At 42.8% G+C, this 16,884-nt stretch overlaps 1 protein-coding gene across 1 annotated transcript in view; it reads left to right on the top strand.

The window, feature by feature from the left end:
- Positions 1-11,556: 11,556 nt before the first annotated feature.
- PRICKLE1 (prickle planar cell polarity protein 1) overlaps positions 11,557-16,884 on the top strand; it is a 66,539-nt gene continuing 61,211 nt past the window's right edge. Inside the window, exon 1 of the mRNA XM_040595227.1 lies at positions 11,557-11,784. The gene's annotated coding sequence lies outside the window, so the exon portion shown is untranslated. The remainder of the gene's footprint in view (positions 11,785-16,884) is intronic.

Below are 16,884 nucleotides of genomic sequence, written 5' to 3'. Positions count from 1 at the left end.
GCATGGATCAAATTCCTTGAATGAAAACTGCACAGGATGACATGGGTGTTATGAGTCAAGACAAACCCAAACGTTCATATGAAAGATCATATACCTCAAGGAAATTCAGTTTTGAGGTGAATGCGGGCTTTGAGTTTGAACTTAACATGGGATAGACTTTTCACATTTTCCTATGCACCCAGCTCATCTGTTTCTGTTCTTTGGCTTTCTGTGGCAGGTTTTTTTTCACTGACTTTCTGATGCTACAGCATTGCATAGGTAAGAAAAAGGAATATTGGTTACCAGTTTATGAGTATAAATCCTACCAAGTCTATGTTATGAACCACAATTAATACTTCCACACGACAGTATCTTTTAAACTAGGTCCAGCCTATTGAGTAAGGCTGAAGACGGAATAGCTGTGAAAGACTGTTGCTACATCAGAAATTGCAGTGGTCCTTCCTATACTTTAAACCTGGGAAATTATAAAGAACATCAGGGCAGTTGAGGTCTCCATAAGATTCAGAGGAAAGAATATGGACGTCCTGCATGAAATCAGAATGAAACACTCAGTAGAGTTCGGAAACCTAGCAATCTAGAGAAAGCTGCCTGAAAAATGGCACAAAGAGAAAATGGAGAAACAGGTTGTCTATGGAATAGGAGTAACAGTTAAGAAGTTTGCTACTGCTGAGTGGAGCAGCAATAGGACAAGACAGGACAATGGTGAGAAACTCAGTAGGCTCTGGTTATCCTTTTTAGCTTGGATGTCATTCTTCATATATTTTCTTGGTCCTAAAGACTGGATTAGCAGCCTTCCATCTTTCATTATTACTGTACTTGTCAAAGAAATTGTACTTAAGTTATTTACATCTTTTCAACTCTGGAAGTCCTATTAAAGGACTTCTCTATGATGTGGATCTTGCATGCAGGACATGAAGACTCACGTGCATCAGAGATTCAGGGGCAGAGTCAAGAGAGCAGTGCTTTCCACCACGTTGATGTATAAGCAGGGAATCAGTCAAAGGAACCAAGTGCAACACCTCCAACAACATCCCACAATTGGATTGATTTTGACGTTCTTACAACATTTACCTCAACTTTTTAATCTCCTCCTTCTTGAATTCATTTGCCAGCACCTTATCTTACCCTCCACCACATCTTCTGCAAGCCTGCTGCATTGAAGAAGGGTCATTTTCACACTGATAGTAATTCAGCATCTTGAAGATACCTGTACACAAAGTCAACTTTTCCATTTGAATTACCGGGGGGGGGGGGGGGGGGGGGGGGGGGGGGGGGGGCAAGTAAATAATGCAAGGCCAGCAAATTTCTAGCAGTGAAGACAGTGGCATAGTTTCTATTAGATTCAGTTTTCCTGGCAAAATTCTGCTTCCAGAGCAACACAGCCAATTCTCACTGACCTCAGGAGGAGTTATGGATGAGTATCTGAGGGCACTTTGTCCCCTTGATTTTTTTGTGAATGGAGAAGAGAGAAACTGCTTGTTCCAGGTTTGCCAGCTCTAAACTAATGCACCAAACATACCCACTACTTCATATACATTTTGTACATATTCACTTACATATCACCCTGTACCTCATATTTCACTTTTATTTGTGGAACAAAAAAAAGGAGCATGTTTCTCTTCCATTCAGTTTCTGTGAACCGTAAATCAGTCTTCAGAGAGCTTGTAAGTTTTTCTTATAGGAGTCAGATTGACAAAAAACATTCTATTCTGGACACAGCACTACACCCCTCATTTTTGGATGTTCTCTTTTCTGGAATGGAATCTGTTAAACAAGAGCCCTCATCCTGGTGGGCCCCTCCTGACAGTGACACAGGCAGCAGCAGAGGCTATGAGCAAGCAGGTGCTACAGGGATGGCATGTCAGGGGAGGGAACCTAATAGGAGATGTCATAGAATGAGGTAAGAATGAGATCCCACCTCTCTTCTAATCAGCTCCCAGACACACACCTAAGTGATTTAATGAATGACAACCCAAAACCTCATCTGGATTTAGACACTTAAGTTACCCCTTTGGCTCTCAGTGGCTCACTTTTCATTATTTTAAATATGTCCTGCAGTGATCATCCATTACTTACTTAATACCTTCTTGTTTAAAGCACTTGGCTGAGTGACAGGCCTAGGATGAAGTAATTTCCCTAAGTAGAGTAATAACAAGGGAATAAGGGAGAGCAAAACTCTTTACTGCTGCTAAGCTGTGTCACCATCCAGGAAGGAGAGTGAGACTCGTGATGCTGAGGAGAGCGACCAAAGCCACAGTGCTAGCGTGCTGCCTAGGGGCACGGGCAGCTCCCAGCCAAGAGCAGGGCTCTGAGCTGCATCTCACACTTCGGGATGCTCATACAGCAGAATTAAACAATAACCAGTGAAACAAGAAACAGCGCTGGGAAGGCAGATAATCCCAGGTCTCCAGCTGTGTTGTCTTATACCTGTATTTCCTTACTCCTCCTCAGCCCTGCTCCTTCTCATACCCTCCCTGGTCAGATGAACAGTTACTTTCCTGCCCAGCACCCCGTGCCCTGTTTGTCCAGCAGGGTTTTCAGGTCATGCCCCTGCAAGGTAGAAGATCTGAATTTTAGCGCTTAAGCTGTGGATGGAAGAGAAACAAGGTAGCCAAGCCTCAGGTTAGAGTTCTGGTGACTAGGCTGATGTACAAAAGATGGGAATCATGCTCTTCACCATCAGCTATGTAGATCGGGGCCTGAACATCTTCCAGCTGTCATGCTCTCCATTGATTCTCCAAGCCAAGAACACCTTTCAGAAAGTACCAGTGCAGATACAAATTCACTAAAGAGAGTGCTCCCCTCACCTACTTGGTATTGTCTGCCTCAGTTAAGTCAAGGCTTAACTTCAAAACTATATAGATTAGAAAAGAAAATGCTTTCGCTTAATGAACGCCATTTCTTCCCTCTTTTCCCCCTTTTAAAATCTGCTTTCACATTGTGTGTGTGTATTAGCTACATTTGATAAATTGTGAGTGAGGGGTCAGTGAGATATTGCCATGGTTTGACATAGATTTGACGAGTAGTGACTAATCCTGACAAATTTCCCACTGATTACATTTCAAGATACAGTTTTGCCACTGGCTGAAAGAATAGGGACTTTGTAAGAGCAAATTTCTCAGATTAGTATGATGAGAAGAATGAAAAGATCCCAGCTAACACACACATAAGAAAATATTGTATTCTAAATGCAAAAGAAATGTGCTAGAAGATTTTACAAAAGGTTGTGATGCTATATTTTTTGTACCCAGTTTTAAGTGCATTGGCTTATGTGCTCTCCTTTGACACGATTAAATAATGTACATAGTAAAACCATATTGTATTATAGAGAATCTCAAAACAATCTGAAGAGTACAGCCAGCCCTGAGAAATTTTCTTCCCAATTAGCTTAAACTGGCCAAATCCGTGTGAGTTTGCCAAATCCTGCTTCGCTGACTCCACTGTTTTGACTTTCTGGAGTTTCCATTATGTCACGTTTGACTACCCAAAATGCAAGCAAAGAAATATACAGCATATTTAGCTGACAAATAGGTGACTTGACATATTTCCACATCAACCTTGACACATAAATAGGCAGTGCTTGAGAAAATGACACCTCCAAAGGAACAACGATGCCTTTTTACATCCAGTACCTCACGTTACTTAATTGTTGACACTTCGCAGAGGCAATTAATATAAAATAAATCTTACAGGATGGAGAATGAAAAAGTACAAAAATTTGGCAAGACTCCCCTCTAACTAGACCAAGAGAGAGATTTTTGCTAAAGGGAGCTGACAGGGCTATAGCAAATTGTGTTGTGACACTCTATGGAACAGAAGAAACCTGAAAAATAGATCAGTGCTTAATTACCAACTGTTCGGGTTGCATCTTCAGTGAAGATACTTGTTATCTGAATCTGGCAAATACTGGGGAGGGAAACACCAAGAATTCAAATTCTTGTAAACATTTCTGCTTTTCAGAAATGTTGCTACTCATTATCCCCTTTTCCTTCTGTTGGATTTCTGGCTCTTCACCATCTCCAAAAAACATCCTTTGATTTATTTACTCGTGGCTTTTATGTTTCCATGAATGCCCATGTTCCCAAGTTGTACAACTTAAATGCTTTCTGAAAATGCATTTCAAAATGCTAAAGGAAGCAGAATCTTAAATTAGTCTATACAAACACTAGCAGTACAGTGCCTTTACCCAATAAGAAAAGAGAATCAACGTCATGCAGCCCAATACATGGAAACACAAATAATTTGAATAAAGAACACCAAATACTGAAAACATGCATTAAAACACAGAAAGCAAATTTATTTCATGTTTTCAATAATATAAATTCAAGTATCTTTTACTCTGGGTTTTTTTGTTTTTTTCATATTTATTTTCTAAAATTACTTTCAAGAAATGTTGAAAATAATTCATTTATTGATACTTCATATAAAGACCTAATAACATGCATTTTGTCTAGCAGAGAGCAGAGAGAAGAGAAATACTTCTGATGACATTACCATTTCTGCCTCACTTTAGCGGTCTAGCTAAAATGCTGTTTAAGTCTGACTTAATTCTGTTCCCCCTTTTCATTTTTCAAAACAAGGGCTATTTAGGAACATATTTTTTCATGTGCGTGCAGATTACCTGCAACCTTTGCCTTTATGGCTGCTGAACTGATGGTTACCATGCATGTCATTGAGGCAAAAAGACCTAAAAACCTGTGAGACAACTCATATCCAAATTATATTCTTAATCATAACTGAAAGCATATTCCAAGTACATGAATTTCAAATCTGCCTAAATATTTGTACTCTGTGTATTACTGCACTCATCCTATCAGCATCAAAACAATGTCATGTGAGGTTATTATTTGCAACTAATAGCTGCGTTCAGTTATATAGATTGAATAGTGATTACTTCTAGAGAACAACTCATCCCTGGTGTTAACAAATCCCCAACTTTATCTGTTCTTCTGAAATATTTTTTGAATTTGAAAAGAAACACAATTTGCTATGTTACTGACATTCCAGGTTACTTCCTCTGGTGGAAGACCATTTCATTCCTTTCATTTTTAGCGTGACAGTCAAAAAATGCTGCATATTTCAAGACAGCATTGACACATGTTGGGGACTGCTTCAATCAGACGTCACTTTTACTTGAGTCAAATTGACTGAGAAATTGTTTCATTAACAGTGGTTTTGATGAAGAGTAATGTTGATGTTTTTATTGTTTCCTAGAGATACTTTTTCTTAGGTATGTTACACGACTGAAGACAAAAGGAGATTTTCCATTGATTTAAATGTCCATCAGGTCAGGTCCTGTATTCATGGAAATAATAAATCAATTAATAAAATCAAAACTCCATAAGATGTGCAAAATCAAATCCTTACAGCAATGTAAATTTATCCATGTTCATTTGCAATCTAGATTCTGGGTGGCACTTAGTATAAAAAAAAAACCCAAAATTAGGCTAAAGATAAATCTAGCACAGGAATTAAATGATTAATCTGTTATTAAGAATGTGTTTTACTTTTTGTAACTGGTGTGTCGGTCACATAATAATGGAGGAGACTAAAATCTATAATCACATCAGCATCCTTGCATTAGACAGAAGTAAAGCATGGGGAAAACCAGAAAATATTTCAGGCAGTGAATGTCATCTGTGTCCCCATACGTGAATAAACTCTAGCAGATTACACTTTTGTACAATCATTACTCAGTGCCTCAATCAGGCTACTCACATTTTAATTTCAATTTGATTTAATTGCAAGAATTGTAATTTCAAAAGAAATTATCAGTACAGAATCCAATAGTGTTTTACCTTAATTACAACTTATTCTTCATGTCATCTATTCTTCTCTGAGGATGATGAATAATTGATTACATGATTTGCCACAATTATTTGATGAATAATCAATGGTATTCAATCAATTTGTTTAGCGATTGTACTTTGCAATTTACATTTAAGTAAAAGACTAAGATCTTCTGCACAGTTAAATAACGAACTATGTTTAAATAATGTTAAAACCGTAACACAGTGAAACAAAAGCTAATCAAGTTAGGGTTGTGTTTTAAACTTGTGCCATTATAGAGAAGGAAAAGGACAAATGGCATGGTGTATTATCCTTATCTTCTAACACCCTGGCTTCTCAAAGTGTAATTTTTAAGTAAATTGAATTTAATAAGAACAAAAAGATTCTTAAAATCATCAAGGATATTTATCCAAAATAATATTTATTGCCTTCTATCAAGTTTTTTTCTGTGTGGTACTTATAAATCTGGGTTGATTTTACAAAATGGCTAATCATCAAGTGTCTCATGGATGTGGGACCAAGACATATGCTTTCAAAGCTGTTTCATCTCTCAAAGCAGGGACAACAGAAGGTTGCTCAATCTCAGTGTCTCCTGTTCAGACAGAAACACCTCCAGGCAATGAAATGGCCACACTCTTGGGGAAAACACTGCCAAAAAACCATGGTTGCCTCACTGGCATACAGGTAGGAGTCTAATGTCTGGCGGGACTGGGAAACAGATATGCAAAGGACCAGGGTTTCTGAGTATTCATCTGGAACTAAAGAAATGCAGGGAGTTTTGCCATGCTTTCTTGAATATAACTAGATTCATCTGAGACCACTCAGAAGGAAGAGTACAATCATCCATGGCTGGAATAGCTACAGAAACATTGGGATGTTTTCCAAAATCTGCTCCAAACGTCACTGCAGCTAGCAGGACTGACTCCAGCTCTGGCAGGAGAGAGCACAAGGCACAGCAGCAGATCTCAGAAACAGCAGAGGGATTACACATACTGTAAACTACATGTCGGGGGTTTCACCTCAGTCAAGTTACTCATTTTATCCTAGCCCTAGACTAAAAAAAACACTTGAGAAGTTTGTGATCAAAGGCAGGGTGTGAGCCTTCATGTAAGGATAACATTTTAGCTCAGGTAGAGAGCACATGTTAAACAGCTAGGGAAGATGCCTGGGAATTAAATCTGTATGAAACTTTTTTCAGCTGGCCACACAAGGATTCAGCTAACTTTTAAACAGAGATTAGGAAGGACCATAAAGCTGAAAAAGTTATGGAGTGATAGGATAAGGCCAAACCAAACAAACAGGGCAAAAATCAGCAGGACAGCTCTTACACGACAATGAAGAACTATTGCAAAAATAAATCAGAAAAGGAGTTTTCTCTTCTTCTTTTTTATTGCAAAAATATTTTTTTATTATTACTGCAAAAATATTTTATTGCAAAAATAAATCAGAAAAGTAAAGTTCCACTAGCCTGGAACAATACTTGAACTGGAAAAAAATGAGAAGCCATCCCCTCTCTCAAATGCAAGCATGCATTCCAGCTTTTCCTGACTCCGTATCAGGATGCAATTCCTTCCCTCCATGCATGCTACACCCAGGTTTACATGGGAAAAGAAATCAAACCTGGACACTTAAATGGAGTCACAGTATTCCTCTGTCTATCCCTTATTTGAAAAGCTGGTGACCAGCTTTTCAACTACCCTGCAAAGACCATCCAGCACTTGGAGTAGGTCTGATATAGATTGTTGAGACTCCTGAGGATACAGGGCAGGGAAGCAGTACACCTGCTAAGGTGGTGGGGAAAGCAGCCCTCTTAACCAGTAACATTTTGAAAACTCACTATTAAAGCTGGAATTTTTAAGCCAAATCTATACAACCGATAATGAACATATTGCTGGGTACAAGCCAAAGAAAATAGCTGGATTTATAAGAATCGGCATTTGAAAATTTATACTTAATTGCTTCTGCCAGTTCACATGACTTGATTCCAGTTGAAGTGTCCCAGAAACACCAAAGCAGAACTAGAACAAGGTGCTCTTGTTAATATTAATCATTGATGTGCTTCTATACAGCTTTGTCTGAAAAGCTCAAGTGCTGCACAAAGATTAACTAAACCTTACAAGACCCATGTGGTGTAAGACAGTTTTTCTCTGCATGCAAACAGGGAAACTGAGGCATTCCTACTGCTACTTAGAAGTACAAACAGGAAAAGAATGGCCATTATACCCATTGTGGGCTCCCTTCCTGAAGAAAGACTAAGAAATAAGGAGAAAGTACAGTGTTGTAGAAAGTAAGCAGCAGAAATTAAAGCATTGTTTCTCCCCAAAAATCCCCACATGAAGCTGGTCTATGCTCCACACCACAGAGAAAGGCTACAACAAAACAAACCAGTACAATTTGACCTTGCTAAAAATCAAAATCTTGCCCCTAATCTAACACAAACCTTGTTTTAAATCCACAGTAAACGCGCCAGGTAGACACATGTGGGGTGGCCTAATGTCAGTATAAAGTCTGCTATGCTTCACTCAAACTCTGCATCTCCAGGCATGGCCTTTTTCTATTGCCCAGTACCTGAACTGCTGTAGTAATGAGACGGCATAGTCTGAGTTGCGTCTTCCGTACTGGCCAAATTCAACAGCTATAGATGATAGGAGCAGGGTTGGAAGGGACCTCTAGGGGCATCTGGTCCAGCCATCTCTTCCAAGCCGGGCTAGCCTCAAAGCAACATCACTGCTAGATTGTATTTTTGCTACCTAGCTGAAGGGCTGGTTTTGTTCACCTACCTGCAGCTGCAGTCGCAACTCTGTATGTGAGGTTTCAATATGAAAACATGGGATACTTTAAAGAGAGTAAGAAATATTTAAAGTATTCACTGGAAGAGGCAGGATTGGAAAAGATGGTCTGATGGATTGCTCTAGGCATTTCCTTTCAAGGTACCTGTGTGAACCTATAAGGATGCTTTTGCCCCTACTTCAAAATCATACAAAAACTTTTCACATTTTTAAATCTCAAGCTCCTGTAACATAGACCAAACACCATATTTCTTACATGAAATTCATGATAACTGGCAGCATTGCTTTCTAGAGAAAAATCCTAAATATAGAACATATTTTTGAATACATTTTTCATAAAATAGGAAGTTGGAGTTTTTACTGTGTCTACAAAACCCCCATGGAAGTTGGGGGTTTTACTATGTTACAGTAACAAGGCTGGGACTCAAGCCCCTTTTAAACTTACACATCAGTAGTTTATATGTTTTTTTCTTGCATAAGTATTTCCGAAATATTTAATAGAAGTTTAAGATCTACAAATAGATATTGTAACTCTGGGCCTTTTTTATGTGCAAGTTTTCCTTATACCCTCTGTCAACACAATCCAGGGCAGAGTAGACCCAATCCTCAAACTATCCAGACTTCAAGTGAATGAAAAGTGTATGCAACTAAAAACTGCGAACAGTACCCAAGGGTAGAATGCAACAAAATCACAGGAGAGCCAACTAACAACAAGTAACTCCCACAGAAAGTGCAAAAAAATAATGGAGACTATTACAACTCTCTCCCCAGTACTTGCATTTTCAGATTGTATTTTTTATCTTATTTCCTACTGTTTGCAGGGTTATGGGCGTATTTTCTCCCTGACACAAAGTCCTGTAGGTCCAAAGACAAAACTATCTGCACCTTTTCATCAGGACTACAGCTGGTAACTTGGACAGGCTTTATTTCTGTCCATGCTGTGAAAAATAGAGCAGGTTGTGACAATATTAAAGCAGTTATGCTGGATTTGCATTGCAGACATGGCTGTAGAAAGGGTAAATTACATTACTGTAGCAAACTTCCCAGGCTACCCATATGGTTAAGTAGAAACTAAGGGTTTATAGCTTAATTAGAGGCATTTGTAAGTGAGGATCAGATAAACAGATACACAACTTAAAAGAGTGCATTGGCCATAAATTCTTTCATTCCAGATTCAGATCTGCTAATATATGACTGTAAACACCTTTGACAAGGTTATTTAGAAGCCAAGCAATCTTATTTCCTATGCCTTTGGAACCTGAAGTGGGAAGAAGTAAATGACGGAAATCATGCAACACTGCCAGCACAGCCTAAGCGTATTTAGATCTCCGTGATAAGCGCTACAGAAATGCTTGAATAGGTAGCAGGGAAGAACACAGGACAAGGGACAAACAGCTCCATAGCAGCAGACGGCTACAAGCAGCCCTTTTGACACTTTTGCCATCCTTTTCTTGAGAATGTATTAATTTTTTTGTACTTCATCCTTTCTGTTCTTTTCCTTAAATTACAGGAGAAATCCAAACTCATTGTGATGGAAAGAGTGATAGAGGCTGCCTCTTCTGAGGTTTCACCTGTCTGTACAAGCATCTTTGCTTTCCCTCTGAAACTTCCATGCAGATGCAATCTGGAAGTGGTTTTTTTTCAGACTTGGTTAGCATTTAAAAGGAGGCGTTCGGCAGGGCAATGCTGATTCTAGGTCCAGGCTGCAAGGAAACAGCAGAGTAGAGCACCCAGGGTTAGAACTGCTGAAACTTTCAAGGTGATTAAGCAGGTTTAACGCTCTTACCTGTAATAAAGTTGTTTCCTGTGAGTTACAAATTTATTTTTTGGGTTACAGAAAGATGATATTGACCAGATTTTATTCCAGATAACAAACTTACTCTGCTAGCACAGGAAAACCAAACATGCTTCAAAACACAAAGGGAAAATTGTCATTTCCTAGCCTCAAATAATTCCTTGTTTGGAGAACTGAGAGAGACACTGCCACACAACAGACCAAATTTCAGCTTTATATTAAGCTTTGAGAGTTCCAAACACATTTGCTTCACCAAGTGGGGTGAGTTTGTGATAGCTATAGAAGTCATCCTAGTAAAATTACCTCACTTTCCAATTTGCATTTGTAGAAAAAGATACAACATAAGTCAGACGTTTTCATCGCTACTCATCCTTCTCTGATTTTTTCATAGAGGATTCGAGCACTGCAAGGTCACCAGAGAACCAGGAGTGCAATTCATGTCACCTAAAGGTTGTGAGGTGGGAGAAGCTGAAATAGGGGCTGCACACTCCGATAGCTTGCACAGGTTCCGAAAGTGCCGGTCACCACAGAAGGGATTTAAATGTATACCTGCCTGCTCCCGCGTCCCTGTAATCCCTACTGCACTCGTTTTGCCATCTTGTTCACACTCGCATCAGGGCTACTCGGCTCTGGGAGGGCCCACCCCCGTCAGCCCCCCGGGGCCATGCTCCAGCAGCCGGGAGGGCGAGGGCCGGTGAGGGCAAGGGCTGTTGGGGGCGAGGGCCCATTCTCTCCAGCAGTGCCCCGCGTGCAACCCGCGGGTACCCGCAGCCCACCGACCCGCCCCACCGCCCGCCTCCACACCCACCGGCGGGCCACCCTCCCGCCTGCCTTCCCCTCCCCTGCGCCCTCGGCAGCAGCCGGCGGCGGGGAGCCAGCCGCTGGGCCCGGAGCTCCGCCTGACCGCGGTTTCCAGGCGCGCTGCCGTGCCCCCCCGCCCTTCAGGCGGCAGCCGCGCCCCCGCGCCGGGCACACGGGCACGGCGGGACCGGGGCGCGCCCCCGCCCCTCGCGCCCCGCCCCTCGCGCCCCGCCGCCGCCGCCCCGCCCCGCCGGGTTTTCCGAGCCGCCGGCCGCCCCGGCCCGACGGCGATTGGCGGGCGGCAGCCAATGGGCGCGGCGGAGCGCGCATGTCGCTGTCCCGGGCGCGGGGCGGCAGAGCCCCATTAGGGTGGGGAGCGGGCGCAGGGCTCGGCCACTCGCGGCGGGCGGCGCAGGCTGCCGGCGGCTGGCGAGGCTCCGGGCGGGCGGTCCCCTCCGCGGTGCTGCCGGAGATGCGCGTCTGCCGCCGGCGCTGACTCCGCGGGGCAGAGCCGGGTGCCCGCCTGCCGCGCTGTCGATGCGACGGCCCCCCCGCTGCCACTCGCCGCCTAGGAATACGCCGCCGCGGTTCGGCCGCGCTGCGGGGAGGGTAAGTGGCGGCTGCCCGCGGGGAGGGCTGACGGGCAGCCCGCAGCGGGGCGGCGGGACGCCCGGCGGGTTTGGCGGGGCGCCGTCCGCAGCCGGGATCGTGCCGCCGGCGGAGCCCTTTCCGCAGCATCCCGCTCTGCGGTGGGGCTCCTGCGCCTCGCCCGGCGTTTGCCTTCAGTGGGGAGCCGCCCGGAGCCGGCGCCGCTGGAGTAGCGCCGCCCAACACGGAGTTGTTGGACGGGGGCCGCAGGCTCTGGAGAGCGGGCTGGGGGGGTCCCGCCGACCGCCGGGGCGGGGGGACGTGCGGCGCCGGCTCGGTGCGCCTGGCGGAGCGGGAGGCGTGGCGGGCCGGGGCCGCCGGTCTGGGTGAGGGTCCAGATGCGGGAGCTCAGCTGTTGCCTGTTAGCGGGGTGACAACTGGCCGCTTCAGGCGGCCCCCGCCTGCCGCTTTACTCGCGGCGAAGCGTCCGCGCCCGGGGCCCTCCCGACCCCAGCGGGGCCGGAGGGGGGGGCAGCACCTTTCGGGGCTCCGCGCTGCCGGCGCGGTGTGTTACCGGGGGGTGCCCCCCGCCCCGGCAGCGGGGCTGAGGTGCAGCACGGACCTCGCCGAAGTGTGTATGTATTTTAACCTTGGGCAGCGAAGCGGGCTGTGGAAGGGCGGCCGATGGGCGCCCCCCGAGCCCTTTCTCCCAGAATATCTCTGCCCGCTGCGGGATTTCGAACTCTAGCAGCCACCGTTTAACGTCCGGCGCGGCTGGGCTGAGTCCCGGGCGCCTTCGTTGTGGTCCGAGCCTGGGCCGGCCAGGTCTGGCCTTGGACGGGAATCTGTCATTGTACCCCAGCGGGGTGGCTGCGGAAAGCAAAATAAAGCACCCGCCAGTACCAGTGTTTCTAAATGCCATCAACTGGAGAGCCAGGAAACGCAGCGGGGGATATTTTACAAGCTCTCAGAGAAATGTTTATACAGAGGATTTAAAGGTTAACAATGCGTATTCCCTGCATGCTAAAACCTAAAAGGTGGCAAAAAATAAATGGCTAGCGCTACAGCTAGGCGAGTTCCCTGTTTTCGTTGTTCAGCTGGTAACTGAGGTGTTTAAACTGCATGTTTTGCATGGCAAAGTCGGAGTGACTACCGAGATTTTCCAGCAGGATGTGGTGGTGGTGCTGTTGCCCACCCCCATCCCCCCTTTAGTTCTAGTTACTAATGTTTCTAGGAGGAATTATTGTTACTTGTATTGCTTCTCTACAGAACAGGTATATCACAGCAGCCAAGTTTGCATCCCAAAATGTCAGCAGGTCGGAGTGGGTTTGCTAAGGGAACTGAGAGAAAGAAGCAGAGCAGTGATTCTGACTGCAGTGACAGATTCTTTCATTTCACACTGCAGAGGCCCGGGTGAGCTGGGCTGGTGCAGTTCTGCCAACAACACGGTTAATTGTGTCCTGTAAATCAAGGTCCACGGAGCTGCTCTCTTTCTGTGTAACAAAAGGTTTTGCAATGAGTAAGCCCAGATCAGTCGTATAAAAATTTTAACATCAACTGGGCAAGGTGTGTGTGTGTGGGGACCTTACAGGGTTAATAGCTAAACTATTAAGATTGGAGTCAGATGTGGGTAAAAGCAACAGGAGAGTCTGGTTTTTCCTAATATCCTGTAGTATGATAACTCTGAAGAAGGTAATTGTTAAAAAAAAGAATCTGTTTCAATTTAAGATTTATTAAGCAAGAAGAACCTTATGTAAACATTGGAATCCTTTTCGTGTTTGGAAAGGCAATAAATGGCTAGAAATGTCATCTGAACTTAAAGACTACAAACTATGCGTGGATTTTCATGCATATGTGCAAGAATGTTATTAATCTAATTTTCAACTATCTTATTCTACATCTTAGGGGAACCAGGGCACTTAACTCGGGCTTTTGGCAAAACAGCTTCTGTGCTTTTTCTTCCTAGCAAGCGAGTTCTTTCTGAAATTTAATAAGACTTTTAGAATACAGGAGCAGGCGATAGCAAGTGTCTTCCAAAGGAGAAATGGAGGGAGTGGGAGAGCCAGGTTTTACTTACATATATAATAAGCTGGGAATGTAAATGTGTATTACAAGGAGAGGATCTGAAGAATGACTTGGCACGCTAATGACCTGGCTTTTCAGAACTTCAAGAGTTTGGTCTGTCTCCCCCTATGGTTATAATAAGAGATTAAATGCATTTGGCATATTTAATTAATTAGCATATGAAAATCAGACGGCTTTTACTTTGTTTTCCTGTGAAACTTTTCTATGCTAATGGATGTCTACATTTTACAGAGTAATTTAAATGGCTTTGGTTCATTTTATGGCTTTGCAGATTGCTTTGACCCTTTCTGCTGCAGCCTTTGTATCCTAGCCTGAAAGAAGTCCCTTTGCTTTGTAATGTGGATCTTGTGTGTAGCGGCTGTTGACAATGTATTACACAGTTTCCAAGAGAGCAGACCAAGAGTTGCCACTTACATGTAAAACCTCTGTTTGCTTGGATGGTATGTCTTGTGCATTCCAGTGTTAATTGTATGTGCAGTAGTGAAGTCCATTTAAAACAAGCTGGATTTTGTTTCTTTTTTCTACTGCTTCCTTGTCCTGAAGTAAAGACATCCCTGCTGTTGGGGTACAAAAACATGTTCGGAAACATATTTTTTTCATAATTTGTGTTTCTGGGAAAACTGTTCTGTGATACAATATTGCATTAATACTCCCTGATTACAAGATGGATGCATAATGACCAAGTGGCTTATATCAGTGTTCAGTTTACCCCCTTGTATTAAGGCTTAAGCTTCAGTTTGGCCAGCACAGTTTTCTGCTTATGCTGTTTAAAAAGAGGTAAACTTGAGGTTAGCTGTTGTCGTTAGCATATGCTTGGTATAAGCCATGCATGCTTAGGTCCTGCTCCTGGAAATGTTTACAGAAATTAGTAGCTTTTACTTGTGTGCTTAAATTGTTTGGATTAGGAGTTGTATGGGAAGAACCAGCTTGGAAGGATACAGCACAGCTATCGCTCATCTTTCCCCCTCTACCTTACGGCTGAAGATTGATGGGAAGAAACATGTTGTGCAAGTAATAGCCACTGAAGCGTGGCATTTCTGACAAATTCCCGGATAGACTATCAGATGACCATTTGCCAAAATTACATGTTTCTACAGAAAACTGGCTGCTTTGGCTGCTGGTTTGTTGTCAAAGAGTATTTCCAGTTACTGAAGAAAACTTCAAGTGGTCTGCTATAACTCTTCCTCTTTGTATTTTGCTTGTTTATATTGTGCACTAAATACATTATACTTTTTTTTGAATGAGCAAATTGACTTCTCAGCACAAACTGACAATACTTTCAAGCATGTTCTTGTGCAAAGAGGTTTTTTTTAAATGTACAAAATGAGTGAAGTGCCAAGATACAAGAGGTATGAGCCAATGCAAACATTTTTAGTATTTTTAAAATATCTGTAAATGACAGCTTTTAGCTAGTTTACCTTTTCTTGGAACTCTGCCTGGAAGGCTAACTCCTTAAAAGTTCTTCAATATAACCATAAGATTGGTGAGTTGCTTTTCAAGATCATTTTGAACCTATCAAGTTCAGAGTGTTTTGCTAGCTAGTAAACCTGAGGTAGGCGGTCTCTCAGGCAGGTCTTTCATTTCCAGTGGATTACACATCAACAAAAGCTGGAACTGTGTTATTTCAGTTGTTCTGTACCAAAGTCGTGTACTCTTGTCTAAGGTTTGTGTTTGAAACATTGATTTATAGCACTTGATAGCTCTTGCTGTTCTGCCTTGTGTGCTTCTCTCCCTCATTTTCCTTCCCGCCACCCCCTACTCCCGTGCTTTCTATTGCCAACTTGGTAGAACTAGAGTGATAAGGGTATTATGGAGTGTGCTTGTAGGTTTATATCTGTGATGGTTTTATTCTGTTGCCCCTCTTTTATCTAAGCATATATACCACAGCTTGCAATTGCAATCTTTAACTTTAGTAACAATTCTGTTTTTTTGAAATATTTCCAGTTACATACAATATTGGCTCTGTGGAGCAGCTGCAGGCCAAGAAAGCATTTCAAACTGCCATCCAAATGTTGAAATATTATTGCTTTGCTCTTATTTAAAATAAATTTCATTTCCTGTGATGTTTTTATAACCACCTTTTTAAGCTTGTTGCCTTCTCATCTTTCATCAAGTAGCTCCAGTCTTAATATTATATGATTCCAGAACTAGGCTTCTCTGACTGTTAACATGCCAAATCCATGTCTAATGTTTGTGTTAATGTGGTATATACAAATCCTGACTTCTCAGTGGATTTGATCACTGATTTGTATAATTGCAACTGGCATGATTAAAAATCTGCATGTCAATATCATGATGTGTATAATAAAACTTACAGGTTTTAAGCAGGGTGATGTTAGTCCCTTCAATTTTCTTAAAAGGAGTCTTTATTCTCCAAATATCTTCACTTCTGAAGGTGTTTGAGGGTTTTAAAAAGAAAATACGAACATACATGTAGTTATGAATATAGCAACATAGGCTTGAGATCATGCTGTATGGTAGGATTCTTACATCCTTTTGTTCTGTTGGAAAGCTGCATCTTCTTTTGCTAGTCTTAAAAAGATCAAAATGAAAAACTTTACACGTTAAGAATTCTGCAGTTGAATCCTTGAACGTATCCAGACAGATACTGCTATACCACTTCTCAAAGCACACATCTCATCTGTATTCCCATTCCATTCACTGGGGCAATATAAACCACCTCTGACACATGTGCTGTAATTGTTCAGCTTTACCTGTTTTACCCTCCCCTAATCTCTTCATTAACAAAGTACTCCTGTGACAAAGATGGTGCTAGCTCAGCAAGAGGCTCTGCCGAGGCACCCAGGCACTCTTGCTCAACCTGTCAAGCACATGGGCTAGTCGGACACTGCCCTCACCCATGGCCCTTTTCTGTAGCAACACAAACATACAATAACCATGGCACAAGCTGAAAGCCGCCTTGCACTTTCAAGTGTGGATAAACTTGCCTAACCTCAGTAAAAGCTGACTTGTTTTCAAGTATGTTAAAAATTAGTGCACGATTAGTGAAGACATTTTTTAAAGATCTCTTCTTGT

The sequence above is a fragment of the Falco naumanni genome, chromosome 5, assembly GCF_017639655.2.
Source record: "Falco naumanni isolate bFalNau1 chromosome 5, bFalNau1.pat, whole genome shotgun sequence".
Lineage (NCBI taxonomy): Eukaryota > Metazoa > Chordata > Aves > Falconiformes > Falconidae > Falco > Falco naumanni.
This window is presented reverse-complemented; position numbering and strand designations above follow the sequence as displayed.